The 26,213-nt window shown below is 53.8% G+C and overlaps 29 non-coding genes and 2 pseudogenes across 29 annotated transcripts; all 31 read right to left on the reverse strand.

Annotated features, from left to right (window-relative positions):
- Positions 1–36: 36 nt before the first annotated feature.
- Positions 37–222, reverse strand: LOC119892938. The gene has a single exon (XR_005442711.1). It is a non-coding gene; the product is annotated as a U2 spliceosomal RNA (small nuclear RNA).
- A 180-nt stretch (positions 223–402) lies between these two features.
- On the reverse strand, positions 403–515 carry LOC119892941. Its single transcript, XR_005442713.1, has one exon. It is a non-coding gene; the product is annotated as a U5 spliceosomal RNA (small nuclear RNA).
- Positions 516–1,481: 966 nt separating this feature from the next.
- On the reverse strand, positions 1,482–1,673 carry LOC119892923. The gene has a single exon (XR_005442697.1). It is a non-coding gene; the product is annotated as a U2 spliceosomal RNA (small nuclear RNA).
- A 183-nt stretch (positions 1,674–1,856) lies between these two features.
- Positions 1,857–1,969, reverse strand: LOC119892942. Its single transcript, XR_005442714.1, has one exon. It is a non-coding gene; the product is annotated as a U5 spliceosomal RNA (small nuclear RNA).
- Positions 1,970–2,938: 969 nt separating this feature from the next.
- On the reverse strand, positions 2,939–3,127 carry LOC119892932. Its single transcript, XR_005442705.1, has one exon. It is a non-coding gene; the product is annotated as a U2 spliceosomal RNA (small nuclear RNA).
- Positions 3,128–3,308: 181 nt separating this feature from the next.
- On the reverse strand, positions 3,309–3,421 carry LOC119892943. The gene has a single exon (XR_005442715.1). It is a non-coding gene; the product is annotated as a U5 spliceosomal RNA (small nuclear RNA).
- Positions 3,422–4,386: 965 nt separating this feature from the next.
- On the reverse strand, positions 4,387–4,575 carry LOC119892934. Its single transcript, XR_005442707.1, has one exon. It is a non-coding gene; the product is annotated as a U2 spliceosomal RNA (small nuclear RNA).
- A 183-nt stretch (positions 4,576–4,758) lies between these two features.
- Positions 4,759–4,871, reverse strand: LOC119892944. The gene has a single exon (XR_005442716.1). It is a non-coding gene; the product is annotated as a U5 spliceosomal RNA (small nuclear RNA).
- Positions 4,872–5,832: 961 nt separating this feature from the next.
- On the reverse strand, positions 5,833–6,024 carry LOC119892931. Its single transcript, XR_005442704.1, has one exon. It is a non-coding gene; the product is annotated as a U2 spliceosomal RNA (small nuclear RNA).
- A 182-nt stretch (positions 6,025–6,206) lies between these two features.
- On the reverse strand, positions 6,207–6,319 carry LOC119892945. Its single transcript, XR_005442717.1, has one exon. It is a non-coding gene; the product is annotated as a U5 spliceosomal RNA (small nuclear RNA).
- A 969-nt stretch (positions 6,320–7,288) lies between these two features.
- On the reverse strand, positions 7,289–7,480 carry LOC119892935. Its single transcript, XR_005442708.1, has one exon. It is a non-coding gene; the product is annotated as a U2 spliceosomal RNA (small nuclear RNA).
- Positions 7,481–7,592: 112 nt separating this feature from the next.
- Positions 7,593–7,697, reverse strand: LOC119892956 (annotated as a pseudogene).
- Positions 7,698–8,665: 968 nt separating this feature from the next.
- LOC119892946 lies at positions 8,666–8,857 on the reverse strand. Its single transcript, XR_005442718.1, has one exon. It is a non-coding gene; the product is annotated as a U2 spliceosomal RNA (small nuclear RNA).
- Positions 8,858–9,040: 183 nt separating this feature from the next.
- Positions 9,041–9,153, reverse strand: LOC119892947. The gene has a single exon (XR_005442719.1). It is a non-coding gene; the product is annotated as a U5 spliceosomal RNA (small nuclear RNA).
- Positions 9,154–10,122: 969 nt separating this feature from the next.
- LOC119892957 lies at positions 10,123–10,314 on the reverse strand. The gene has a single exon (XR_005442728.1). It is a non-coding gene; the product is annotated as a U2 spliceosomal RNA (small nuclear RNA).
- A 183-nt stretch (positions 10,315–10,497) lies between these two features.
- Positions 10,498–10,610, reverse strand: LOC119892948. Its single transcript, XR_005442720.1, has one exon. It is a non-coding gene; the product is annotated as a U5 spliceosomal RNA (small nuclear RNA).
- A 969-nt stretch (positions 10,611–11,579) lies between these two features.
- On the reverse strand, positions 11,580–11,771 carry LOC119892961. The gene has a single exon (XR_005442731.1). It is a non-coding gene; the product is annotated as a U2 spliceosomal RNA (small nuclear RNA).
- Positions 11,772–11,954: 183 nt separating this feature from the next.
- LOC119892949 lies at positions 11,955–12,067 on the reverse strand. The gene has a single exon (XR_005442721.1). It is a non-coding gene; the product is annotated as a U5 spliceosomal RNA (small nuclear RNA).
- A 969-nt stretch (positions 12,068–13,036) lies between these two features.
- LOC119892924 lies at positions 13,037–13,228 on the reverse strand. The gene has a single exon (XR_005442698.1). It is a non-coding gene; the product is annotated as a U2 spliceosomal RNA (small nuclear RNA).
- Positions 13,229–13,411: 183 nt separating this feature from the next.
- LOC119892950 lies at positions 13,412–13,524 on the reverse strand. The gene has a single exon (XR_005442722.1). It is a non-coding gene; the product is annotated as a U5 spliceosomal RNA (small nuclear RNA).
- A 969-nt stretch (positions 13,525–14,493) lies between these two features.
- Positions 14,494–14,685, reverse strand: LOC119892925. The gene has a single exon (XR_005442699.1). It is a non-coding gene; the product is annotated as a U2 spliceosomal RNA (small nuclear RNA).
- Positions 14,686–14,868: 183 nt separating this feature from the next.
- Positions 14,869–14,981, reverse strand: LOC119892951. The gene has a single exon (XR_005442723.1). It is a non-coding gene; the product is annotated as a U5 spliceosomal RNA (small nuclear RNA).
- A 969-nt stretch (positions 14,982–15,950) lies between these two features.
- On the reverse strand, positions 15,951–16,142 carry LOC119892926. The gene has a single exon (XR_005442700.1). It is a non-coding gene; the product is annotated as a U2 spliceosomal RNA (small nuclear RNA).
- Positions 16,143–16,325: 183 nt separating this feature from the next.
- LOC119892952 lies at positions 16,326–16,438 on the reverse strand. Its single transcript, XR_005442724.1, has one exon. It is a non-coding gene; the product is annotated as a U5 spliceosomal RNA (small nuclear RNA).
- A 969-nt stretch (positions 16,439–17,407) lies between these two features.
- On the reverse strand, positions 17,408–17,599 carry LOC119892927. Its single transcript, XR_005442701.1, has one exon. It is a non-coding gene; the product is annotated as a U2 spliceosomal RNA (small nuclear RNA).
- Positions 17,600–17,781: 182 nt separating this feature from the next.
- On the reverse strand, positions 17,782–17,894 carry LOC119892953. Its single transcript, XR_005442725.1, has one exon. It is a non-coding gene; the product is annotated as a U5 spliceosomal RNA (small nuclear RNA).
- A 969-nt stretch (positions 17,895–18,863) lies between these two features.
- On the reverse strand, positions 18,864–19,055 carry LOC119892929. The gene has a single exon (XR_005442702.1). It is a non-coding gene; the product is annotated as a U2 spliceosomal RNA (small nuclear RNA).
- A 182-nt stretch (positions 19,056–19,237) lies between these two features.
- On the reverse strand, positions 19,238–19,350 carry LOC119892954. The gene has a single exon (XR_005442726.1). It is a non-coding gene; the product is annotated as a U5 spliceosomal RNA (small nuclear RNA).
- Positions 19,351–20,318: 968 nt separating this feature from the next.
- Positions 20,319–20,510, reverse strand: LOC119892930. The gene has a single exon (XR_005442703.1). It is a non-coding gene; the product is annotated as a U2 spliceosomal RNA (small nuclear RNA).
- A 183-nt stretch (positions 20,511–20,693) lies between these two features.
- LOC119892955 lies at positions 20,694–20,806 on the reverse strand. The gene has a single exon (XR_005442727.1). It is a non-coding gene; the product is annotated as a U5 spliceosomal RNA (small nuclear RNA).
- Positions 20,807–21,775: 969 nt separating this feature from the next.
- On the reverse strand, positions 21,776–21,953 carry LOC119892939 (annotated as a pseudogene).
- Positions 21,954–26,213: the final 4,260 nt, after the last annotated feature.

A 26,213-nucleotide genomic window follows, 5' to 3' on the forward strand; every position in this document is an offset into this window, starting at 1 on the left:
CGTTTGGGTCAGTATTTTGGTTTTACACAAGGCAGGAGAAGGTGCACCGCCCCCGGAGGCACTGCAATACCGGGTCGATGCGTGGAGTGGACGGAGCAAGCCCCTCGTCTCAGCTCCCGGTGCTAAAAATCCATTTAATATGTTGCCCCCTTATAGGGACATATCATAAAACTGATAAGACAGATACTACACTTGATCTTAGCCAAAAGGCCGAGAAGCGATAACCCCCTGGTTGCTTCCAGCGCCCACCTCCCGAGCAGTTCTCCCCCTGCCGTGGCGCAGTGGTTTCAACTGCGCATAACAACGGCTGAGTCTCAGCACCTCCTCCCGAGCGCGCCTCGTCGCACCGCTCAACCTTGCCGGGGGCGGCGTTTTATTTCCTTTTCACAAACGCACGAGGCTCGGCCACACGGCAGAGCCTGCCAAAAATAGTTTTAACTCATTGGCGTCCCTCTCCACGGAAGTCTTTAGTAAAAGGCGAAAGACTTGTACGTTATGAAGAGAAACCCGAGTAAGTACGGGCCCCTCCTCCAGAGCCGCCGACGAGCCTAGTCGTCCCGGCCACTACCCTCACGGTAAGCCTCACTCTGCCTCTCGAGTCCCAAGTACCAGGCCACGCCCGTTCCCCTACCCCTCCCCAGGTCATGGCAGGCTCTATCCAATCGGGCTGCGGAGAGACGAAGGCCTGGCTTTTGGACAGAGGCTACCGAACGACTCGGGCTCTTGTAGCCTCTCGATGACGAGTGAGAGAAAGGGAGGGAAATGTGGCCGATCGCTTCTCGGCCTTTTGGCCAAGACTGCAATGGCCTCCTCTTTCTGGTTAAAACCTTTGCCGGTTTGGGGCTTCGTTTTGTGTCACCAGCTTTTCTGGGAGGAGATTCACCTCATTCCTTGTGAATAAAATTTCAACTTTGCCGTAGCTGAAAAACTTTTGCAACAAGGAATTCATTGGTCCCGAGGACTGCCTACCTGTCCTCTGCCGGACTGCCACCTTGACCAGACCAAAGACGAGAAGGTAAGTGTGTTTTATTCACCGATTTAGCAGTTGTAGCAGGTTTTCTTGCTTCATTTGAGGTGTTTTAGTTTCTTGTATCCTTTCTACGCTGCGGTTCCTCCACCGTGTTGGCCAACCGTGCCGGGCCTACGGAGGCGCCGCAGTGTCCCCTCCCCACCTTCTGAGAGGCTCTATCCAATCGGAGAAATGAAGGCCTGGCTTTTGGACACAGGCTACCGAGCATCCGAAATACTCGGGCTCTCGATGACGAGTGGGAGAAAGGGAGGGGAAGTGCAGGGCACATTTAACAGCCATGCCGGTCCCAAATATCCCCTCGTCGTCTGCCAATCATAAAGTGCAAATCTCGCTGCCTTCTTCGAGGCTTCAGCTGGCCGCCCCCCTCGACTGGCGCCTTTTTCGGGCCGGCGTCCGGCAGAGCGACGACCTCTGCGTTTGGGTCAGTATTTTGGTTTTACACAAGGCAGGAGAAGGGTGCACCGCCCCCGGAGGCACTGCAATACCGGGTCGATGCGTGGAGTGGACGGAGCAAGCCCCTCGTCTCAGCTCCCGGTGCTAAAAATCCATTTAATATGTTGCCCCCTTATAGGGGACATATCAGATATTAAACTGATAAGAACAGATACTACACTTGATCTTAGCCAAAAGGCCGAGAAGCGATAACCCCCGCTGGTTGCTTCCAGCGCCCACCTCCCGGAGCAGTTCTCCCCCTGCCGTGGCGCAGTGGTTTCAACTGCGCATAACAACGGCTGAGTCTCAGCACCTCCTCCCGAGCGCGCCTCGTCGCACCGCTCAACCTTGCCGGGGGCGGCGTTTTATTTCCTTTTCACAAACGCACGAGGCTCGGCCACACGGCAGAGCCTGCCAAAAATAGTTTTAACTCATTGGCGTCCCTCTCCACGGAAGTCTTTAGTAAAAGGCGAAAGACTTGTACGTTATGAAGAGAAACCCGAGTAAGTACGGGCCCCTCCTCCAGAGCCGCCGACGAGCCTAGTCGTCCCGGCCACTACCCTCACGGTAAGCCTCACTCTGCCTCTCGAGTCCCAAGTACCAGGCCACGCCCGTTCCCCTACCCCTCCCCAGGTCATGGCAGGCTCTATCCAATCGGGCTGCGGAGAGACGAAGGCCTGGCTTTTGGACAGAGGCTACCGAACGACTCGGGCTCTTGTAGCCTCTCGATGACGAGTGAGAGAAAGGGAGGGGAAATGTGGCCGATCGCTTCTCGGCCTTTTGGCCAAGACTGCAATGGCCTCCTCTTTCTGGTTAAAACCTTTGCCGGTTTGGGGCTTCGTTTTGTGTCACCAGCTTTTCTGGGAGGAGATTCACCTCATTCCTTGTGAATAAAATTTCAACTTTGCCGTAGCTGAAAAACTTTTGCAACAAGGAATTCATTGGTCCCGAGGACTGCCTACCTGTCCTCTGCCGGACTGCCACCTTGACCAGACCAAAGACGAGAAGGTAAGTGTGTTTTATTCACCGATTTAGCAGTTGTAGCAGGTTTTCTTGCTTCATTTGAGGTGTTTTAGTTTCTTGTATCCTTTCTACGCTGCGGTTCCTCCACCGTGTTGGCCAACCGTGCCGGGCCTACGGAGGCGCCGCAGTGTCCCCTCCCCACCTTCTGAGAGGCTCTATCCAATCGGAGAAATGAAGGCCTGGCTTTTGGACACAGGCTACCGAGCATCCGAAATACTCGGGCTCTCGATGACGAGTGGGAGAAAGGGAGGGGAAGTGCAGGGCACATTTAACAGCCATGCCGGTCCCAAATATCCCCTCGTCGTCTGCCAATCATAAAGTGCAAATCTCGCTGCCTTCTTCGAGGCTTCAGCTGGCCGCCCCCCCTCGACTGGCGCCTTTTTCGGGCCGGCGTCCGGCAGAGCGACGAACCTCTGCGTTTGGGTCAGTATTTTGGTTTTACACAAGGCAGGAGAAGGGTGCACCGCCCCCGGAGGCACTGCAATACCGGGTCGATGCGTGGAGTCGGAGCAAGCCCCTCGTCTCAGCTCCCGGTGCTAAAAATCCATTTAATATGTTGCCCCCTTATAGGGGACATATCAGATATTAAACTGATAAGAACAGATACTACACTTGATCTTAGCCAAAAGGCCGAGAAGCGATAACCCCCGCTGGTTGCTTCCAGCGCCCACCTCCCGGAGCAGTTCTCCCCTGCCGTGGCGCAGTGGTTTCAACTGCGCATAACAACGGCTGAGTCTCAGCACCTCCTCCCGACGCGCCTCGTCGCACCGCTCAACCTTGCCGGGGGCGGCGTTTTATTTCCTTTTCACAAACGCACGAGGCTCGGCCACACGGCAGAGCCTGCCAAAAATAGTTTTAACTCATTGGCGTCCCTCTCCACGGAAGTCTTTAGTAAAAGGCGAAAGACTTGTACGTTATGAAGAGAAACCCGAGTAAGTACGGGCCCCTCCTCCAGAGCCGCCGACGAGCCTAGTCGTCCCGGCCACTACCCTCACGGTAAGCCTCACTCTGCCTCTCGAGTCCCAAGTACCAGGCCACGCCCGTTCCCCTACCCCTCCCCAGGTCATGGCAGGCTCTATCCAATCGGGCTGCGGAGAGACGAAGGCCTGGCTTTTGGACAGAGGCTACCGAACGACTCGGGCTCTTGTAGCCTCTCGATGACGAGTGAGAGAAAGGGAGGGAAATGTGGCCGATCGCTTCTCGGCCTTTTGGCCAAGACTGCAATGGCCTCCTCTTTCTGGTTAAAACCTTTGCCGGTTTGGGGCTTCGTTTTGTGTCACCAGCTTTTCTGGGAGGAGATTCACCTCATTCCTTGTGAATAAATTTCAACTTTGCCGTAGCTGAAAAACTTTTGCAACAAGGAATTCATTGGTCCCGAGGACTGCCTACCTGTCCTCTGCCGGACTGCCACCTTGACCAGACCAAGACGAGAAGGTAAGTGTGTTTTATTCACCGATTTAGCAGTTGTAGCAGGTTTTCTTGCTTCATTTGAGGTGTTTTAGTTTCTTGTATCCTTTCTACGCTGCGGTTCCTCCACCGTGTTGGCCAACCGTGCCGGGCCTACGGAGGCGCCGCAGTGTCCCCTCCCCACCTTCTGAGAGGCTCTATCCAATCGGAGAAATGAAGGCCTGGCTTTTGGACACAGGCTACCGAGCATCCGAAATACTCGGGCTCTCGATGACGAGTGGGAGAAAGGGAGGGGAAGTGCAGGGCACATTTAACAGCCATGCCGGTCCCAAATATCCCCTCGTCGTCTGCCAATCATAAAGTGCAAATCTCGCTGCCTTCTTCGAGGCTTCAGCTGGCCGCCCCCCCTCGACTGGCGCCTTTTTCGGGCCGGCGTCCGGCAGAGCGACGACCTCTGCGTTTGGGTCAGTATTTTGGTTTTACACAAGGCAGGAGAAGGGTGCACCGCCCCCGGAGGCACTGCAATACCGGGTCGATGCGTGGAGTGGACGGAGCAAGCCCCTCGTCTCAGCTCCCGGTGCTAAAAATCCATTTAATATGTTGCCCCCTTATAGGGGACATATCAGATATTAAACTGATAAGAACAGATACACTTGATCTTAGCCAAAAGGCCGAGAAGCGATAACCCCCGCTGGTTGCTTCCAGCGCCCACCTCCCGGAGCAGTTCTCCCCCTGCCGTGGCGCAGTGGTTTCAACTGCGCATAACAACGGCTGAGTCTCAGCACCTCCTCCCGAGCGCGCCTCGTCGCACCGCTCAACCTTGCCGGGGGCGGCGTTTTATTTCCTTTTCACAAACGCACGAGGCTCGGCCACACGGCAGAGCCTGCCAAAAATAGTTTTAACTCATTGGCGTCCCTCTCCACGGAAGTCTTTAGTAAAAGGCGAAAGACTTGTACGTTATGAAGAGAAACCCGAGTAAGTACGGGCCCCTCCTCCAGAGCCGCCGACGAGCCTAGTCGTCCCGGCCACTACCCTCACGGTAAGCCTCACTCTGCCTCTCGAGTCCCAAGTACCAGGCCACGCCCGTTCCCCTACCCCTCCCCAGGTCATGGCAGGCTCTATCCAATCGGGCTGCGGAGAGACGCCTGGCTTTTGGACAGAGGCTACCGAACGACTCGGGCTCTTGTAGCCTCTCGATGACGAGTGAGAGAAAGGGAGGGGAAATGTGGCCGATCGCTTCTCGGCCTTTTGGCCAAGACTGCAATGGCCTCCTCTTTCTGGTTAAAACCTTTGCCGGTTTGGGGCTTCGTTTTGTGTCACCAGCTTTTCTGGGAGGAGATTCACCTCATTCCTTGTGAATAAAATTTCAACTTTGCCGTAGCTGAAAAACTTTTGCAACAAGGAATTCATTGGTCCCGAGGACTGCCTACCTGTCCTCTGCCGGACTGCCACCTTGACCAGACCAAAGACGAGAAGGTAAGTGTGTTTTATTCACCGATTTAGCAGTTGTAGCAGGTTTTCTTGCTTCATTTGAGGTGTTTTAGTTTCTTGTATCCTTTCTACGCTGCGGTTCCTCCACCGTGTTGGCCAACCGTGCCGGGCCTACGGAGGCGCCGCAGTGTCCCCTCCCCACCTTCTGAAGGCTCTATCCAATCGGAGAAATGAAGGCCTGGCTTTTGGACACAGGCTACCGAGCATCCGAAATACTCGGGCTCTCGATGACGAGTGGGAGAAAGGGAGGGGAAGTGCAGGGCACATTTAACAGCCATGCCGGTCCCAAATATCCCCTCGTCGTCTGCCAATCATAAAGTGCAAATCTCGCTGCCTTCTTCGAGGCTTCAGCTGGCCGCCCCCCCTCGACTGGCGCCTTTTTCGGCCGGCGTCCGGCAGAGCGACGACCTCTGCGTTTGGGTCAGTATTTTGGTTTTACACAAGGCAGGAGAAGGTGCACCGCCCCCGGAGGCACTGCAATACCGGGTCGATGCGTGGAGTGGACGGAGCAAGCCCCTCGTCTCAGCTCCCGGTGCTAAAAATCCATTTAATATGTTGCCCCCTTATAGGGGACATATCAGATATTAAACTGATAAGAACAGATACTACACTTGATCTTAGCCAAAAGGCCGAGAAGCGATAACCCCCGCTGGTTGCTTCCAGCGCCCACCTCCCGGAGCAGTTCTCCCCCTGCCGTGGCGCAGTGGTTTCAACTGCGCATAACAACGGCTGAGTCTCAGCACCTCCTCCCGAGCGCGCCTCGTCGCACCGCTCAACCTTGCCGGGGCGGCGTTTTATTTCCTTTTCACAAACGCACGAGGCTCGGCCACACGGCAGAGCCTGCCAAAAATAGTTTTAACTCATTGGCGTCCCTCTCCACGGAAGTCTTTAGTAAAAGGCGAAAGACTTGTACGTTATGAAGAGAAACCCGAGTAAGTACGGGCCCCTCCTCCAGAGCCGCCGACGAGCCTAGTCGTCCCGGCCACTACCCTCACGGTAAGCCTCACTCTGCCTCTCGAGTCCCAAGTACCAGGCCACGCCCGTTCCCCTACCCCTCCCCAGGTCATGGCAGGCTCTATCCAATCGGGCTGCGGAGAGACGAAGGCCTGGCTTTTGGACAGAGGCTACCGAACGACTCGGGCTCTTGTAGCCTCTCGATGACGAGTGAGAGAAAGGGAGGGGAAATGTGGCCGATCGCTTCTCGGCCTTTTGGCCAAGACTGCAATGGCCTCCTCTTTCTGGTTAAAACCTTTGCCGGTTTGGGGCTTCGTTTTGTGTCACCAGCTTTTCTGGGAGGAGATTCACCTCATTCCTTGTGAATAAAATTTCAACTTTGCCGTAGCTGAAAAACTTTTGCAACAAGGAATTCATTGGTCCCGAGGACTGCCTACCTGTCCTCTGCCGGACTGCCACCTTGACCAGACCAAAGACGAGAAGGTAAGTGTGTTTTATTCACCGATTTAGCAGTTGTAGCAGGTTTTCTTGCTTCATTTGAGGTGTTTTAGTTTCTTGTATCCTTTCTACGCTGCGGTTCCTCCACCGTGTTGGCCAACCGTGCCGGGCCTACGGAGGCGCCGCAGTGTCCCCTCCCCACCTTCTGAGAGGCTCTATCCAATCGGAGAAATGAAGGCCTGGCTTTTGGACACAGGCTACCGAGCATCCGAAATACTCGGGCTCTCGATGACGAGTGGGAGAAAGGGAGGGGAAGTGCAGGGCACATTTAACAGCCATGCCGGTCCCAAATATCCCCTCGTCGTCTGCCAATCATAAAGTGCAAATCTCGCTGCCTTCTTCGAGGCTTCAGCTGGCCGCCCCCCCTCGACTGGCGCCTTTTTCGGGCCGGCGTCCGGCAGAGCGACGAACCTCTGCGTTTGGGTCAGTATTTTGGTTTTACACAAGGCAGGAGAAGGGTGCACCGCCCCCGGAGGCACTGCAATACCGGGTCGATGCGTGGAGTGGACGGAGCAAGCCCCTCGTCTCAGCTCCCGGTGCTAAAAATCCATTTAATATGTTGCCCCCTTATAGGGGACATATCAGATATTAAACTGATAAGAACAGATACTACACTTGATCTTAGCCAAAAGGCCGAGAAGCGATAACCCCCGCTGGTTGCTTCCAGCGCCCACCTCCCGGAGCAGTTCTCCCCCTGCCGTGGCGCAGTGGTTTCAACTGCGCATAACAACGGCTGAGTCTCAGCACCTCCTCCCGAGCGCGCCTCGTCGCAAAAATAGTTTTAACTCATTGGCGTCCCTCTCCACGGAAGTCTTTAGTAAAAGGCGAAAGACTTGTACGTTATGAAGAGAAACCCGAGTAAGTACGGGCCCCTCCTCCAGAGCCGCCGACGAGCCTAGTCGTCCCGGCCACTACCCTCACGGTAAGCCTCACTCTGCCTCTCGAGTCCCAAGTACCAGGCCACGCCCGTTCCCCTACCCCTCCCCAGGTCATGGCAGGCTCTATCCAATCGGGCTGCGGAGAGACGAAGGCCTGGCTTTTGGACAGAGGCTACCGAACGACTCGGGCTCTTGTAGCCTCTCGATGACGAGTGAGAGAAAGGGAGGGGAAATGTGGCCGATCGCTTCTCGGCCTTTTGGCCAAGACTGCAATGGCCTCCTCTTTCTGGTTAAAACCTTTGCCGGTTTGGGGCTTCGTTTTGTGTCACCAGCTTTTCTGGGAGGAGATTCACCTCATTCCTTGTGAATAAAATTTCAACTTTGCCGTAGCTGAAAACTTTTGCAACAAGGAATTCATTGGTCCCGAGGACTGCCTACCTGTCCTCTGCCGGACTGCCACCTTGACCAGACCAAAGACGAGAAGGTAAGTGTGTTTTATTCACCGATTTAGCAGTTGTAGCAGGTTTTCTTGCTTCATTTGAGGTGTTTTAGTTTCTTGTATCCTTTCTACGCTGCGGTTCCTCCACCGTGTTGGCCAACCGTGCCGGGCCTACGGAGGCGCCGCAGTGTCCCCTCCCCACCTTCTGAGAGGCTCTATCCAATCGGAGAAATGAAGGCCTGGCTTTTGGACACAGGCTACCGAGCATCCGAAATACTCGGGCTCTCGATGACGAGTGGGAGAAAGGGAGGGGAAGTGCAGGGCACATTTAACAGCCATGCCGGTCCCAAATATCCCCTCGTCGTCTGCCAATCATAAAGTGCAAATCTCGCTGCCTTCTTCGAGGCTTCAGCTGGCCGCCCCCCCTCGACTGGCGCCTTTTTCGGGCCGGCGTCCGGCAGAGCGACGAACCTCTGCGTTTGGGTCAGTATTTTGGTTTTACACAAGGCAGGAGAAGGGTGCACCGCCCCCGGAGGCACTGCAATACCGGGTCGATGCGTGGAGTGGACGGAGCAAGCCCCTCGTCTCAGCTCCCGGTGCTAAAAATCCATTTAATATGTTGCCCCCTTATAGGGGACATATCAGATATTAAACTGATAAGAACAGATACTACACTTGATCTTAGCCAAAAGGCCGAGAAGCGATAACCCCCGCTGGTTGCTTCCAGCGCCCACCTCCCGGAGCAGTTCTCCCCCTGCCGTGGCGCAGTGGTTTCAACTGCGCATAACAACGGCTGAGTCTCAGCACCTCCTCCCGAGCGCGCCTCGTCGCACCGCTCAACCTTGCCGGGGGCGGCGTTTTATTTCCTTTTCACAAACGCACGAGGCTCGGCCACACGGCAGAGCCTGCCAAAAATAGTTTTAACTCATTGGCGTCCCTCTCCACGGAAGTCTTTAGTAAAAGGCGAAAGACTTGTACGTTATGAAGAGAAACCCGAGTAAGTACGGGCCCCTCCTCCAGAGCCGCCGACGAGCCTAGTCGTCCCGGCCACTACCCTCACGGTAAGCCTCACTCTGCCTCTCGAGTCCCAAGTACCAGGCCACGCCCGTTCCCCTACCCCTCCCCAGGTCATGGCAGGCTCTATCCAATCGGGCTGCGGAGAGACGAAGGCCTGGCTTTTGGACAGAGGCTACCGAACGACTCGGGCTCTTGTAGCCTCTCGATGACGAGTGAGAGAAAGGGAGGGGAAATGTGGCCGATCGCTTCTCGGCCTTTTGGCCAAGACTGCAATGGCCTCCTCTTTCTGGTTAAAACCTTTGCCGGTTTGGGGCTTCGTTTTGTGTCACCAGCTTTTCTGGGAGGAGATTCACCTCATTCCTTGTGAATAAAATTTCAACTTTGCCGTAGCTGAAAAACTTTTGCAACAAGGAATTCATTGGTCCCGAGGACTGCCTACCTGTCCTCTGCCGGACTGCCACCTTGACCAGACCAAAGACGAGAAGGTAAGTGTGTTTTATTCACCGATTTAGCAGTTGTAGCAGGTTTTCTTGCTTCATTTGAGGTGTTTTAGTTTCTTGTATCCTTTCTACGCTGCGGTTCCTCCACCGTGTTGGCCAACCGTGCCGGGCCTACGGAGGCGCCGCAGTGTCCCCTCCCCACCTTCTGAGAGGCTCTATCCAATCGGAGAAATGAAGGCCTGGCTTTTGGACACAGGCTACCGAGCATCCGAAATACTCGGGCTCTCGATGACGAGTGGGAGAAAGGGAGGGGAAGTGCAGGGCACATTTAACAGCCATGCCGGTCCCAAATATCCCCTCGTCGTCTGCCAATCATAAAGTGCAAATCTCGCTGCCTTCTTCGAGGCTTCAGCTGGCCGCCCCCCCTCGACTGGCGCCTTTTTCGGGCCGGCGTCCGGCAGAGCGACGAACCTCTGCGTTTGGGTCAGTATTTTGGTTTTACACAAGGCAGGAGAAGGGTGCACCGCCCCCGGAGGCACTGCAATACCGGGTCGATGCGTGGAGTGGACGGAGCAAGCCCCTCGTCTCAGCTCCCGGTGCTAAAAATCCATTTAATATGTTGCCCCCTTATAGGGGACATATCAGATATTAAACTGATAAGAACAGATACTACACTTGATCTTAGCCAAAAGGCCGAGAAGCGATAACCCCCGCTGGTTGCTTCCAGCGCCCACCTCCCGGAGCAGTTCTCCCCCTGCCGTGGCGCAGTGGTTTCAACTGCGCATAACAACGGCTGAGTCTCAGCACCTCCTCCCGAGCGCGCCTCGTCGCACCGCTCAACCTTGCCGGGGGCGGCGTTTTATTTCCTTTTCACAAACGCACGAGGCTCGGCCACACGGCAGAGCCTGCCAAAAATAGTTTTAACTCATTGGCGTCCCTCTCCACGGAAGTCTTTAGTAAAAGGCGAAAGACTTGTACGTTATGAAGAGAAACCCGAGTAAGTACGGGCCCCTCCTCCAGAGCCGCCGACGAGCCTAGTCGTCCCGGCCACTACCCTCACGGTAAGCCTCACTCTGCCTCTCGAGTCCCAAGTACCAGGCCACGCCCGTTCCCCTACCCCTCCCCAGGTCATGGCAGGCTCTATCCAATCGGGCTGCGGAGAGACGAAGGCCTGGCTTTTGGACAGAGGCTACCGAACGACTCGGGCTCTTGTAGCCTCTCGATGACGAGTGAGAGAAAGGGAGGGGAAATGTGGCCGATCGCTTCTCGGCCTTTTGGCCAAGACTGCAATGGCCTCCTCTTTCTGGTTAAAACCTTTGCCGGTTTGGGGCTTCGTTTTGTGTCACCAGCTTTTCTGGGAGGAGATTCACCTCATTCCTTGTGAATAAAATTTCAACTTTGCCGTAGCTGAAAAACTTTTGCAACAAGGAATTCATTGGTCCCGAGGACTGCCTACCTGTCCTCTGCCGGACTGCCACCTTGACCAGACCAAAGACGAGAAGGTAAGTGTGTTTTATTCACCGATTTAGCAGTTGTAGCAGGTTTTCTTGCTTCATTTGAGGTGTTTTAGTTTCTTGTATCCTTTCTACGCTGCGGTTCCTCCACCGTGTTGGCCAACCGTGCCGGGCCTACGGAGGCGCCGCAGTGTCCCCTCCCCACCTTCTGAGAGGCTCTATCCAATCGGAGAAATGAAGGCCTGGCTTTTGGACACAGGCTACCGAGCATCCGAAATACTCGGGCTCTCGATGACGAGTGGGAGAAAGGGAGGGGAAGTGCAGGGCACATTTAACAGCCATGCCGGTCCCAAATATCCCCTCGTCGTCTGCCAATCATAAAGTGCAAATCTCGCTGCCTTCTTCGAGGCTTCAGCTGGCCGCCCCCCCTCGACTGGCGCCTTTTTCGGGCCGGCGTCCGGCAGAGCGACGAACCTCTGCGTTTGGGTCAGTATTTTGGTTTTACACAAGGCAGGAGAAGGGTGCACCGCCCCCGGAGGCACTGCAATACCGGGTCGATGCGTGGAGTGGACGGAGCAAGCCCCTCGTCTCAGCTCCCGGTGCTAAAAATCCATTTAATATGTTGCCCCCTTATAGGGGACATATCAGATATTAAACTGATAAGAACAGATACTACACTTGATCTTAGCCAAAAGGCCGAGAAGCGATAACCCCCGCTGGTTGCTTCCAGCGCCCACCTCCCGGAGCAGTTCTCCCCCTGCCGTGGCGCAGTGGTTTCAACTGCGCATAACAACGGCTGAGTCTCAGCACCTCCTCCCGAGCGCGCCTCGTCGCACCGCTCAACCTTGCCGGGGGCGGCGTTTTATTTCCTTTTCACAAACGCACGAGGCTCGGCCACACGGCAGAGCCTGCCAAAAATAGTTTTAACTCATTGGCGTCCCTCTCCACGGAAGTCTTTAGTAAAAGGCGAAAGACTTGTACGTTATGAAGAGAAACCCGAGTAAGTACGGGCCCCTCCTCCAGAGCCGCCGACGAGCCTAGTCGTCCCGGCCACTACCCTCACGGTAAGCCTCACTCTGCCTCTCGAGTCCCAAGTACCAGGCCACGCCCGTTCCCCTACCCCTCCCCAGGTCATGGCAGGCTCTATCCAATCGGGCTGCGGAGAGACGAAGGCCTGGCTTTTGGACAGAGGCTACCGAACGACTCGGGCTCTTGTAGCCTCTCGATGACGAGTGAGAGAAAGGGAGGGGAAATGTGGCCGATCGCTTCTCGGCCTTTTGGCCAAGACTGCAATGGCCTCCTCTTTCTGGTTAAAACCTTTGCCGGTTTGGGGCTTCGTTTTGTGTCACCAGCTTTTCTGGGAGGAGATTCACCTCATTCCTTGTGAATAAAATTTCAACTTTGCCGTAGCTGAAAAACTTTTGCAACAAGGAATTCATTGGTCCCGAGGACTGCCTACCTGTCCTCTGCCGGACTGCCACCTTGACCAGACCAAAGACGAGAAGGTAAGTGTGTTTTATTCACCGATTTAGCAGTTGTAGCAGGTTTTCTTGCTTCATTTGAGGTGTTTTAGTTTCTTGTATCCTTTCTACGCTGCGGTTCCTCCACCGTGTTGGCCAACCGTGCCGGGCCTACGGAGGCGCCGCAGTGTCCCCTCCCCACCTTCTGAGAGGCTCTATCCAATCGGAGAAATGAAGGCCTGGCTTTTGGACACAGGCTACCGAGCATCCGAAATACTCGGGCTCTCGATGACGAGTGGGAGAAAGGGAGGGGAAGTGCAGGGCACATTTAACAGCCATGCCGGTCCCAAATATCCCCTCGTCGTCTGCCAATCATAAAGTGCAAATCTCGCTGCCTTCTTCGAGGCTTCAGCTGGCCGCCCCCCCTCGACTGGCGCCTTTTTCGGGCCGGCGTCCGGCAGAGCGACGAACCTCTGCGTTTGGGTCAGTATTTTGGTTTTACACAAGGCAGGAGAAGGGTGCACCGCCCCCGGAGGCACTGCAATACCGGGTCGATGCGTGGAGTGGACGGAGCAAGCCCCTCGTCTCAGCTCCCGGTGCTAAAAATCCATTTAATATGTTGCCCCCTTATAGGGGACATATCAGATATTAAACTGATAAGAACAGATACTACACTTGATCTTAGCCAAAAGGCCGAGAAGCGATAACCCCCGCTGGTTGCTTCCAGCGCCCACCTCCCGGAGCAGTTCTCCCCCTGCCGTGGCGCAGTGGTTTCAACTGCGCATAACAACGGCTGAGTCTCAGCACCTCCTCCCGAGCGCGCCTCGTCGCACCGCTCAACCTTGCCGGGGGCGGCGTTTTATTTCCTTTTCACAAACGCACGAGGCTCGGCCACACGGCAGAGCCTGCCAAAAATAGTTTTAACTCATTGGCGTCCCTCTCCACGGAAGTCTTTAGTAAAAGGCGAAAGACTTGTACGTTATGAAGAGAAACCCGAGTAAGTACGGGCCCCTCCTCCAGAGCCGCCGACGAGCCTAGTCGTCCCGGCCACTACCCTCACGGTAAGCCTCACTCTGCCTCTCGAGTCCCAAGTACCAGGCCACGCCCGTTCCCCTACCCCTCCCCAGGTCATGGCAGGCTCTATCCAATCGGGCTGCGGAGAGACGAAGGCCTGGCTTTTGGACAGAGGCTACCGAACGACTCGGGCTCTTGTAGCCTCTCGATGACGAGTGAGAGAAAGGGAGGGGAAATGTGGCCGATCGCTTCTCGGCCTTTTGGCCAAGACTGCAATGGCCTCCTCTTTCTGGTTAAAACCTTTGCCGGTTTGGGGCTTCGTTTTGTGTCACCAGCTTTTCTGGGAGGAGATTCACCTCATTCCTTGTGAATAAAATTTCAACTTTGCCGTAGCTGAAAAACTTTTGCAACAAGGAATTCATTGGTCCCGAGGACTGCCTACCTGTCCTCTGCCGGACTGCCACCTTGACCAGACCAAAGACGAGAAGGTAAGTGTGTTTTATTCACCGATTTAGCAGTTGTAGCAGGTTTTCTTGCTTCATTTGAGGTGTTTTAGTTTCTTGTATCCTTTCTACGCTGCGGTTCCTCCACCGTGTTGGCCAACCGTGCCGGGCCTACGGAGGCGCCGCAGTGTCCCCTCCCCACCTTCTGAGAGGCTCTATCCAATCGGAGAAATGAAGGCCTGGCTTTTGGACACAGGCTACCGAGCATCCGAAATACTCGGGCTCTCGATGACGAGTGGGAGAAAGGGAGGGGAAGTGCAGGGCACATTTAACAGCCATGCCGGTCCCAAATATCCCCTCGTCGTCTGCCAATCATAAAGTGCAAATCTCGCTGCCTTCTTCGAGGCTTCAGCTGGCCGCCCCCCCTCGACTGGCGCCTTTTTCGGGCCGGCGTCCGGCAGAGCGACGAACCTCTGCGTTTGGGTCAGTATTTTGGTTTTACACAAGGCAGGAGAAGGGTGCACCGCCCCCGGAGGCACTGCAATACCGGGTCGATGCGTGGAGTGGACGGAGCAAGCCCCTCGTCTCAGCTCCCGGTGCTAAAAATCCATTTAATATGTTGCCCCCTTATAGGGGACATATCAGATATTAAACTGATAAGAACAGATACTACACTTGATCTTAGCCAAAAGGCCGAGAAGCGATAACCCCCGCTGGTTGCTTCCAGCGCCCACCTCCCGGAGCAGTTCTCCCCCTGCCGTGGCGCAGTGGTTTCAACTGCGCATAACAACGGCTGAGTCTCAGCACCTCCTCCCGAGCGCGCCTCGTCGCACCGCTCAACCTTGCCGGGGGCGGCGTTTTATTTCCTTTTCACAAACGCACGAGGCTCGGCCACACGGCAGAGCCTGCCAAAAATAGTTTTAACTCATTGGCGTCCCTCTCCACGGAAGTCTTTAGTAAAAGGCGAAAGACTTGTACGTTATGAAGAGAAACCCGAGTAAGTACGGGCCCCTCCTCCAGAGCCGCCGACGAGCCTAGTCGTCCCGGCCACTACCCTCACGGTAAGCCTCACTCTGCCTCTCGAGTCCCAAGTACCAGGCCACGCCCGTTCCCCTACCCCTCCCCAGGTCATGGCAGGCTCTATCCAATCGGGCTGCGGAGAGACGAAGGCCTGGCTTTTGGACAGAGGCTACCGAACGACTCGGGCTCTTGTAGCCTCTCGATGACGAGTGAGAGAAAGGGAGGGGAAATGTGGCCGATCGCTTCTCGGCCTTTTGGCCAAGACTGCAATGGCCTCCTCTTTCTGGTTAAAACCTTTGCCGGTTTGGGGCTTCGTTTTGTGTCACCAGCTTTTCTGGGAGGAGATTCACCTCATTCCTTGTGAATAAAATTTCAACTTTGCCGTAGCTGAAAAACTTTTGCAACAAGGAATTCATTGGTCCCGAGGACTGCCTACCTGTCCTCTGCCGGACTGCCACCTTGACCAGACCAAAGACGAGAAGGTAAGTGTGTTTTATTCACCGATTTAGCAGTTGTAGCAGGTTTTCTTGCTTCATTTGAGGTGTTTTAGTTTCTTGTATCCTTTCTACGCTGCGGTTCCTCCACCGTGTTGGCCAACCGTGCCGGGCCTACGGAGGCGCCGCAGTGTCCCCTCCCCACCTTCTGAGAGGCTCTATCCAATCGGAGAAATGAAGGCCTGGCTTTTGGACACAGGCTACCGAGCATCCGAAATACTCGGGCTCTCGATGACGAGTGGGAGAAAGGGAGGGGAAGTGCAGGGCACATTTAACAGCCATGCCGGTCCCAAATATCCCCTCGTCGTCTGCCAATCATAAAGTGCAAATCTCGCTGCCTTCTTCGAGGCTTCAGCTGGCCGCCCCCCCTCGACTGGCGCCTTTTTCGGGCCGGCGTCCGGCAGAGCGACGAACCTCTGCGTTTGGGTCAGTATTTTGGTTTTACACAAGGCAGGAGAAGGGTGCACCGCCCCCGGAGGCACTGCAATACCGGGTCGATGCGTGGAGTGGACGGAGCAAGCCCCTCGTCTCAGCTCCCGGTGCTAAAAATCCATTTAATATGTTGCCCCCTTATAGGGGACATATCAGATATTAAACTGATAAGAACAGATACTACACTTGATCTTAGCCAAAAGGCCGAGAAGCGATAACCCCCGCTGGTTGCTTCCAGCGCCCACCTCCCGGAGCAGTTCTCCCCCTGCCGTGGCGCAGTGGTTTCAACTGCGCATAACAACGGCTGAGTCTCAGCACCTCCTCCCGAGCGCGCCTCGTCGCACCGCTCAACCTTGCCGGGGGCGGCGTTTTATTTCCTTTTCACAAACGCACGAGGCTCGGCCACACGGCAGAGCCTGCCAAAAATAGTTTTAACTCATTGGCGTCCCTCTCCACGGAAGTCTTTAGTAAAAGGCGAAAGACTTGTACGTTATGAAGAGAAACCCGAGTAAGTACGGGCCCCTCCTCCAGAGCCGCCGACGAGCCTAGTCGTCCCGGCCACTACCCTCACGGTAAGCCTCACTCTGCCTCTCGAGTCCCAAGTACCAGGCCACGCCCGTTCCCCTACCCCTCCCCAGGTCATGGCAGGCTCTATCCAATCGGGCTGCGGAGAGACGAAGGCCTGGCTTTTGGACAGAGGCTACCGAACGACTCGGGCTCTTGTAGCCTCTCGATGACGAGTGAGAGAAAGGGAGGGGAAATGTGGCCGATCGCTTCTCGGCCTTTTGGCCAAGACTGCAATGGCCTCCTCTTTCTGGTTAAAACCTTTGCCGGTTTGGGGCTTCGTTTTGTGTCACCAGCTTTTCTGGGAGGAGATTCACCTCATTCCTTGTGAATAAAATTTCAACTTTGCCGTAGCTGAAAAACTTTTGCAACAAGGAATTCATTGGTCCCGAGGACTGCCTACCTGTCCTCTGCCGGACTGCCACCTTGACCAGACCAAAGACGAGAAGGTAAGTGTGTTTTATTCACCGATTTAGCAGTTGTAGCAGGTTTTCTTGCTTCATTTGAGGTGTTTTAGTTTCTTGTATCCTTTCTACGCTGCGGTTCCTCCACCGTGTTGGCCAACCGTGCCGGGCCTACGGAGGCGCCGCAGTGTCCCCTCCCCACCTTCTGAGAGGCTCTATCCAATCGGAGAAATGAAGGCCTGGCTTTTGGACACAGGCTACCGAGCATCCGAAATACTCGGGCTCTCGATGACGAGTGGGAGAAAGGGAGGGGAAGTGCAGGGCACATTTAACAGCCATGCCGGTCCCAAATATCCCCTCGTCGTCTGCCAATCATAAAGTGCAAATCTCGCTGCCTTCTTCGAGGCTTCAGCTGGCCGCCCCCCCTCGACTGGCGCCTTTTTCGGGCCGGCGTCCGGCAGAGCGACGAACCTCTGCGTTTGGGTCAGTATTTTGGTTTTACACAAGGCAGGAGAAGGGTGCACCGCCCCCGGAGGCACTGCAATACCGGGTCGATGCGTGGAGTGGACGGAGCAAGCCCCTCGTCTCAGCTCCCGGTGCTAAAAATCCATTTAATATGTTGCCCCCTTATAGGGGACATATCAGATATTAAACTGATAAGAACAGATACTACACTTGATCTTAGCCAAAAGGCCGAGAAGCGATAACCCCCGCTGGTTGCTTCCAGCGCCCACCTCCCGGAGCAGTTCTCCCCCTGCCGTGGCGCAGTGGTTTCAACTGCGCATAACAACGGCTGAGTCTCAGCACCTCCTCCCGAGCGCGCCTCGTCGCACCGCTCAACCTTGCCGGGGCGGCGTTTTATTTCCTTTTCACAAACGCACGAGGCTCGGCCACACGGCAGAGCCTGCCAAAAATAGTTTTAACTCATTGGCGTCCCTCTCCACGGAAGTCTTTAGTAAAAGGCGAAAGACTTGTACGTTATGAAGAGAAACCCGAGTAAGTACGGGCCCCTCCTCCAGAGCCGCCGACGAGCCTAGTCGTCCCGGCCACTACCCTCACGGTAAGCCTCACTCTGCCTCTCGAGTCCCAAGTACCAGGCCACGCCCGTTCCCCTACCCCTCCCCAGGTCATGGCAGGCTCTATCCAATCGGGCTGCGGAGAGACGAAGGCCTGGCTTTTGGACAGAGGCTACCGAACGACTCGGGCTCTTGTAGCCTCTCGATGACGAGTGAGAGAAAGGGAGGGGAAATGTGGCCGATCGCTTCTCGGCCTTTTGGCCAAGACTGCAATGGCCTCCTCTTTCTGGTTAAAACCTTTGCCGGTTTGGGGCTTCGTTTTGTGTCACCAGCTTTTCTGGGAGGAGATTCACCTCATTCCTTGTGAATAAAATTTCAACTTTGCCGTAGCTGAAAAACTTTTGCAACAAGGAATTCATTGGTCCCGAGGACTGCCTACCTGTCCTCTGCCGGACTGCCACCTTGACCAGACCAAAGACGAGAAGGTAAGTGTGTTTTATTCACCGATTTAGCAGTTGTAGCAGGTTTTCTTGCTTCATTTGAGGTGTTTTAGTTTCTTGTATCCTTTCTACGCTGCGGTTCCTCCACCGTGTTGGCCAACCGTGCCGGGCCTACGGAGGCGCCGCAGTGTCCCCTCCCCACCTTCTGAGAGGCTCTATCCAATCGGAGAAATGAAGGCCTGGCTTTTGGACACAGGCTACCGAGCATCCGAAATACTCGGGCTCTCGATGACGAGTGGGAGAAAGGGAGGGGAAGTGCAGGGCACATTTAACAGCCATGCCGGTCCCAAATATCCCCTCGTCGTCTGCCAATCATAAAGTGCAAATCTCGCTGCCTTCTTCGAGGCTTCAGCTGGCCGCCCCCCCTCGACTGGCGCCTTTTTCGGGCCGGCGTCCGGCAGAGCGACGAACCTCTGCGTTTGGGTCAGTATTTTGGTTTTACACAAGGCAGGAGAAGGGTGCACCGCCCCCGGAGGCACTGCAATACCGGGTCGATGCGTGGAGTGGACGGAGCAAGCCCCTCGTCTCAGCTCCCGGTGCTAAAAATCCATTTAATATGTTGCCCCCTTATAGGGGACATATCAGATATTAAACTGATAAGAACAGATACTACACTTGATCTTAGCCAAAAGGCCGAGAAGCGATAACCCCCGCTGGTTGCTTCCAGCGCCCACCTCCCGGAGCAGTTCTCCCCCTGCCGTGGCGCAGTGGTTTCAACTGCGCATAACAACGGCTGAGTCTCAGCACCTCCTCCCGAGCGCGCCTCGTCGCACCGCTCAACCTTGCCGGGGCGGCGTTTTATTTCCTTTTCACAAACGCACGAGGCTCGGCCACACGGCAGAGCCTGCCAAAAATAGTTTTAACTCATTGGCGTCCCTCTCCACGGAAGTCTTTAGTAAAAGGCGAAAGACTTGTACGTTATGAAGAGAAACCCGAGTAAGTACGGGCCCCTCCTCCAGAGCCGCCGACGAGCCTAGTCGTCCCGGCCACTACCCTCACGGTAAGCCTCACTCTGCCTCTCGAGTCCCAAGTACCAGGCCACGCCCGTTCCCCTACCCCTCCCCAGGTCATGGCAGGCTCTATCCAATCGGGCTGCGGAGAGACGAAGGCCTGGCTTTTGGACAGAGGCTACCGAACGACTCGGGCTCTTGTAGCCTCTCGATGACGAGTGAGAGAAAGGGAGGGGAAATGTGGCCGATCGCTTCTCGGCCTTTTGGCCAAGACTGCAATGGCCTCCTCTTTCTGGTTAAAACCTTTGCCGGTTTGGGGCTTCGTTTTGTGTCACCAGCTTTTCTGGGAGGAGATTCACCTCATTCCTTGTGAATAAATTTCAACTTTGCCGTAGCTGAAAAACTTTTGCAACAAGGAATTCATTGGTCCCGAGGACTGCCTACCTGTCCTCTGCCGGACTGCCACCTTGACCAGACCAAAGACGAGAAGGTAAGTGTGTTTTATTCACCGATTTAGCAGTTGTAGCAGGTTTTCTTGCTTCATTTGAGGTGTTTTAGTTTCTTGTATCCTTTCTACGCTGCGGTTCCTCCACCGTGTTGGCCAACCGTGCCGGGCCTACGGAGGCGCCGCAGTGTCCCCTCCCCACCTTCTGAGAGGCTCTATCCAATCGGAGAAATGAAGGCCTGGCTTTTGGACACAGGCTACCGAGCATCCGAAATACTCGGGCTCTCGATGACGAGTGGGAGAAAGGGAGGGGAAGTGCAGGGCACATTTAACAGCCATGCCGGTCCCAAATATCCCCTCGTCGTCTGCCAATCATAAAGTGCAAATCTCGCTGCCTTCTTCGAGGCTTCAGCTGGCCGCCCCCCCTCGACTGGCGCCTTTTTCGGGCCGGCGTCCGGCAGAGCGACGAACCTCTGCGTTTGGGTCAGTATTTTGGTTTTACACAAGGCAGGAGAAGGGTGCACCGCCCCCGGAGGCACTGCAATACCGGGTCGATGCGTGGAGTGGACGGAGCAAGCCCCTCGTCTCAGCTCCCGGTGCTAAAAATCCATTTAATATGTTGCCCCCTTATAGGGGACATATCAGATATTAAACTGATAAGAACAGATACTACACTTGATCTTAGCCAAAAGGCCGAGAAGCGATAACCCCCGCTGGTTGCTTCCAGCGCCCACCTCCCGGAGCAGTTCTCCCCCTGCCGTGGCGCAGTGGTTTCAACTGCGCATAACAACGGCTGAGTCTCAGCACCTCCTCCCGAGCGCGCCTCGTCGCACCGCTCAACCTTGCCGGGGGCGGCGTTTTATTTCCTTTTCACAAACGCACGAGGCTCGGCCACACGGCAGAGCCTGCCAAAAATAGTTTTAACTCATTGGCGTCCCTCTCCACGGAAGTCTTTAGTAAAAGGCGAAAGACTTGTACGTTATGAAGAGAAACCCGAGTAAGTACGGGCCCCTCCTCCAGAGCCGCCGACGAGCCTAGTCGTCCCGGCCACTACCCTCACGGTAAGCCTCACTCTGCCTCTCGAGTCCCAAGTACCAGGCCACGCCCGTTCCCCTACCCCTCCCCAGGTCATGGCAGGCTCTATCCAATCGGGCTGCGGAGAGACGAAGGCCTGGCTTTTGGACAGAGGCTACCGAACGACTCGGGCTCTTGTAGCCTCTCGATGACGAGTGAGAGAAAGGGAGGGGAAATGTGGCCGATCGCTTCTCGGCCTTTTGGCCAAGACTGCAATGGCCTCCTCTTTCTGGTTAAAACCTTTGCCGGTTTGGGGCTTCGTTTTGTGTCACCAGCTTTTCTGGGAGGAGATTCACCTCATTCCTTGTGAATAAAATTTCAACTTTGCCGTAGCTGAAAAACTTTTGCAACAAGGAATTCATTGGTCCCGAGGACTGCCTACCTGTCCTCTGCCGGACTGCCACCTTGACCAGACCAAAGACGAGAAGGTAAGTGTGTTTTATTCACCGATTTAGCAGTTGTAGCAGGTTTTCTTGCTTCATTTGAGGTGTTTTAGTTTCTTGTATCCTTTCTACGCTGCGGTTCCTCCACCGTGTTGGCCAACCGTGCCGGGCCTACGGAGGCGCCGCAGTGTCCCCTCCCCACCTTCTGAGAGGCTCTATCCAATCGGAGAAATGAAGGCCTGGCTTTTGGACACAGGCTACCGAGCATCCGAAATACTCGGGCTCTCGATGACGAGTGGGAGAAAGGGAGGGGAAGTGCAGGGCACATTTAACAGCCATGCCGGTCCCAAATATCCCCTCGTCGTCTGCCAATCATAAAGTGCAAATCTCGCTGCCTTCTTCGAGGCTTCAGCTGGCCGCCCCCCCTCGACTGGCGCCTTTTTCGGGCCGGCGTCCGGCAGAGCGACGAACCTCTGCGTTTGGGTCAGTATTTTGGTTTTACACAAGGCAGGAGAAGGGTGCACCGCCCCCGGAGGCACTGCAATACCGGGTCGATGCGTGGAGTGGACGGAGCAAGCCCCTCGTCTCAGCTCCCGGTGCTAAAAATCCATTTAATATGTTGCCCCCTTATAGGGGACATATCAGATATTAAACTGATAAGAACAGATTTTTTTTTCTTTTGAGAAAAATTTTATTGACACTCAATTCAAACATGATTCATAATATGTCAATTCCAAGTTACCTTTTAAAATACAACATGTCAATAAATAGATAAATGTTCTCTGTAAAACAACATTTAAAAAAAGTGTTTAAAATGCATTACAGATAACGTCATAAATTAAAGGTATAAAATGGTTTTCAGCTTGTCCATGTCTGTGAGTGTCTGTTAAAAGTCTTCAAGCGGAGTGCATTTGTTAAAATAAAACTCACAAAAAATAAATGGATAATAAAAGCTCTTCTCCAAGTCCACTGTTGTGCAGGAGTGTAGTGAGTCCCTATCAAAGGGGAACTCATTCAGCTCCCCCAAACAGATTTGGACTCTCGGGATCTTGTCAGGCGCTCAGAGGAGACCCTCACCCTGTAGCTCCTTCCCACCAACCTCACCCGGAGGGTCAGGCCGCCGCTGCCTTGAACTTTCCTTGTGTGGCTCCGGCTCCTCCGTCCGAATGGGCACAGAGGCGATTCTTCTTTGTGGCTGTGTCCTAGGCCCGCCGCCTGCAGCTCTGGCCGTTTGGACCGTTGCTGCGGCCATCCGGATCACAGCCACGGGGGGGATCTGCATGTGCTTTCTTGCCAGCAAGTTTCTGGAGGTCCATATGGCGTCTTTGATGGCGGCTAGGGTGAGCCACTGTTTGGCAAATGTACGTGCTGGTATCTGATTTCCTTGGCTCACCCCGTACAGCACCAGCTGTGGTGTGAGGACCTCCCTTGCTGGCAAGTACGGGAATTGCAAGGAGCCGGCCGTTGCCCACTGTTCTACGGCAGCGCTGCACTCCCAGAGCAGATGCCTTACCGACTCAGGCGCGCCACAACCTGGTCGGGGCAAGTTGAGTGCGCCGACATGCCCCGGAGTGCATTACGGACCTGACTGGGAGGATCTCATGAGCCACCATCCATGACAGGTCCCGGAGTCTGTTTGGAAGAGCTGGATGGTTCACGTTGCGCCAAACTGTTGAGGGCTCGCCGAATGCAAGCCCGCGCACTGGACTCACTGGTTCCCGCTCCTGCACAACAGAAATGAGAGAGCGGTGAGTGGTTAAAACCTGCAACTCCTCCTGCTCAAGGTTAAAATGCCTTAAAAATGACTGGATAAAAGCATAGGCTGGTGGCAGGTTAAAAGACACTGGTACTTTGAGACTTGTGGTAAGATCTTAAGTTTTCTGAGGTAGGACCCCATCCAGAACCGTGTCATTGCTGCGGTCTTGGGGTTTCTGGATGGGGCTGTGGCGGTTGCCATGTGTAGTGCTGTGTATCTGCTTCCTAGGAACAAGTGCAGGTCTGGCACTCCTTTTCCTCCTTTCTCCTTTGGCTTCTTCATCACGCTTCGTCTCAGTCTTTCCCACTTGGAGCCCCACAAAAAATAAAAGATGGCTCGTTCCAGGTCTAAGATCACTCTCCTAGGCGGATAAAACAGAACTGATGAGTAAAGCAAAGGTAAATCACTGCTTTGATGATTAAAACCTTTCCTTCTAAAGTCAGTCCTCTAACTTGTCTGCAGTTTCCCTCCATCTAAAATGGGCTTGGGTCCTTCGTCTTCTGTTCAGCTTTGCCCAGAGGCCTGTCCGAACCAGTCAGTCAAGTCCAGCGTCCTGTTGACAGATAAAAGGTCAGTGCATAAAATGTTGATGTCGTCCATATATAAATACATTTTGTCTCGAGTCCCCCGCTCCCTGGGACTCCTACCCCATGGATTCGTTGGTCCCTTCTCAAGGTCTGTGCCAGTGGTTCTATACAGATAACGTAGAGGAGGGCAGATAACGGACAACCCTGACGGACACCGCAGTTTATATCCACTGCTCTTGTCAGATGCCCGTTAACAATGAATTTGCTGTTGATCTCCCGGTACAGCAGTCCCACCCAGGCTATAAACCTTCTCGGGAACCCCATTTTTTGCAGTACCTGGAAAAGGTACTGGTGCGAGACCCGATCAAAGGCTTTCTCAAAATCTAAATTCAGGACTACTAGCCGAATGTTTCTGTCTCTCGTAACAGATGGTATCTCGGATCAGTACGAGGCTGTCGGTGATCTTCCTCCCCGGGACGGCACAGGCTTGATCGGGTGAATCAGATCTTCTAAAAACAAGGACATGTGAGGCTAAAAGTTTACTAAAAGTTTACAGTCAAATTTAAGAGTGTGATAGGTCTCCAATTTTTCAAGTCCGTCTTGTCTTTGTCTTTGTGAAGGAGAGTCACTATCCCTGCTCTAAAGCTGTCAGGAAGTCGGTCCATTTGTTCAAAATCCATAAAAACAGCAAGCAAGTCTGGTGCTAAAATGTCCCAAAATGTCAGATAAAATTCCAAGGGAAGCCCGTCTTCTCCCGGCGACTTCCCTGTCTTAAAAGATTTGATGCATTTGTTTAATTCCGGTATCGTAAAATCTTGGGTTAAAGCACGTTGTCGTTTGTTGCTTGGTCAATGGATTTTAAAACTTCGGTCATGGTGTCCCCGTTAACAGTTTTGTATGCGTACAGTTCACGGTAAAAATGTTCGACAGTTTCTTTGATTTCCTCTGTTGTGTCAGCTGTGCACCCGTTTTCTTTTTTAAGTCTCAATGGCCCCCCTTTATTTACGATTTTCTTAAAAAAATATCTTGTGCACTTCTCTCCTTCCTCTATTCCCTTTCCTTGCTTCTTAAAATCACACCTTTGCTATTAATTTCTGCTAAAACCGACATCTCTGTTTTAATTTGTTTTATCTCTTCATTAAAATCCATTCCATGTTGGATTAGTTTAAAATACCTCTGAAGCCGTTTCTGCAGTCCAACATGCGTCTGTGTCCCTCTTTTTCTTTCTTTTCCCTCCGTCTGTAAAACGTCTTTGTCTTTCCCTTCACCATTTCCCACCACTGTGCACGTGTATCGTAAAAGTCTTGAAGGGTCTGCCACTCTCGGTATTGCTCCCTGTACAGCCTAACTAGCTCCCTGTCTTCTAACAGGGAGCAATTGAGCTTCCACAGACCACTTCCTGCCGTCACACCGGAAGAGAGTGAAAGGGTGCAGGAAAGAATTGCGTGATCAGAAAAGAAAACAGGTTCCAATCTAGCATCGGTTGGTGGGCAATCACGTGATAAAATGTAGTCTATGCGAGAGGCTCGGGTGCCATCACTACTGAACCAGGTGAAGCCCTCCTCTCTGGGATGCATGGTTTTAAAACAGTCCACAAGTCTAAAATCACTGCATATGCTTTGAAGTAAAACTGAAGTCTTGTCCACTTTAAAATCGTCCCCTATTCTTCTCCTGTCGTTCCTGCTTAAAATACAATTAAAATCCCCCCCTACAACTAAAGGTGCCCTGCCTAGCATGTGGGGCTGCAGGTCTTCTAAAAGGTCATACCTGTCGTTCTTGTCATTAAAGCCATAAATATTTAAGACGTTAAAATCCTTCCCCATAAAAGTCAAGTGTGTTAAAAGTGCCCGACCATCTCTCACCACAGTGCTGCCCTTCACCAAGACTAGAGGGTTTTTATTAAAATGGCCACTCCATCATTTTTGTTTTCATTTGAGCCGCTCCATATCGACGTTTGTGGCCATAACTCCTCCCATTCTCTGTAGTGTTTTAAAAATGGTAGGCCGCATTCCTGTATTAAAAACACGTCAGACTTAAAAGAGTTAAGAAAGGATAAAACAATCTGGGCTCTAACTCTCGACTTCACACTCCTCACATTGATAGTTGAGAAGGTGAGTGTCATGAGTATGGTTAAAATTTGCAGGTATGACATCTTAAAAGACTAAAAAAAAAGGGGGATTTCAAATGTTTAAAAACACAGCAGTTAGTGGATTTCTTGTGAATGGAGCTCTTCCTTCATTCTCATGGGTGAGAGATGACGGGGTTGAGCTCCATTTCCCTTTCGGACTCTAGGAGTTGGCCTCTGACGCAGGGTGCATTGAGCTTTGAGTCCTTAGGGGTTGATTGCAGAGCTATAGTTAAAAAAGAGACTTCATTAGGCGAATTGGAGGGGAAGACTCTGGGCTCCTCCACAGATGAACTGTCTGAGTAGCTCTCAGCTCTTCCCCTCTTTTCCGAGGCTCCAGGAGACTCAGAAGACAATTCTGAAATTAGTCTCTTGGCCGGCTGGGCATTGGGGAGGGGGACATCCTCGCTATCACTCTGTGACTGGCCAAATTTTTGTTCTGAGCCAGTCACTGAGCTAGCTCCGCCTTCTGCCTGCACTGCCACTGCTTCCTCCCTGTTCTCCACTTGTGGGGCAGCTGCAGGCCCCTCCCCTTCTCCCGCC

The sequence above is a fragment of the Micropterus salmoides genome, unplaced genomic scaffold (genome assembly GCF_014851395.1).
Source record: "Micropterus salmoides isolate LMB-PRFRI ecotype aquatic unplaced genomic scaffold, ASM1485139v1 Ms_hic_scaffold_751, whole genome shotgun sequence".
Classification (NCBI taxonomy): Eukaryota; Metazoa; Chordata; class Actinopteri; order Centrarchiformes; family Centrarchidae; genus Micropterus; species Micropterus salmoides.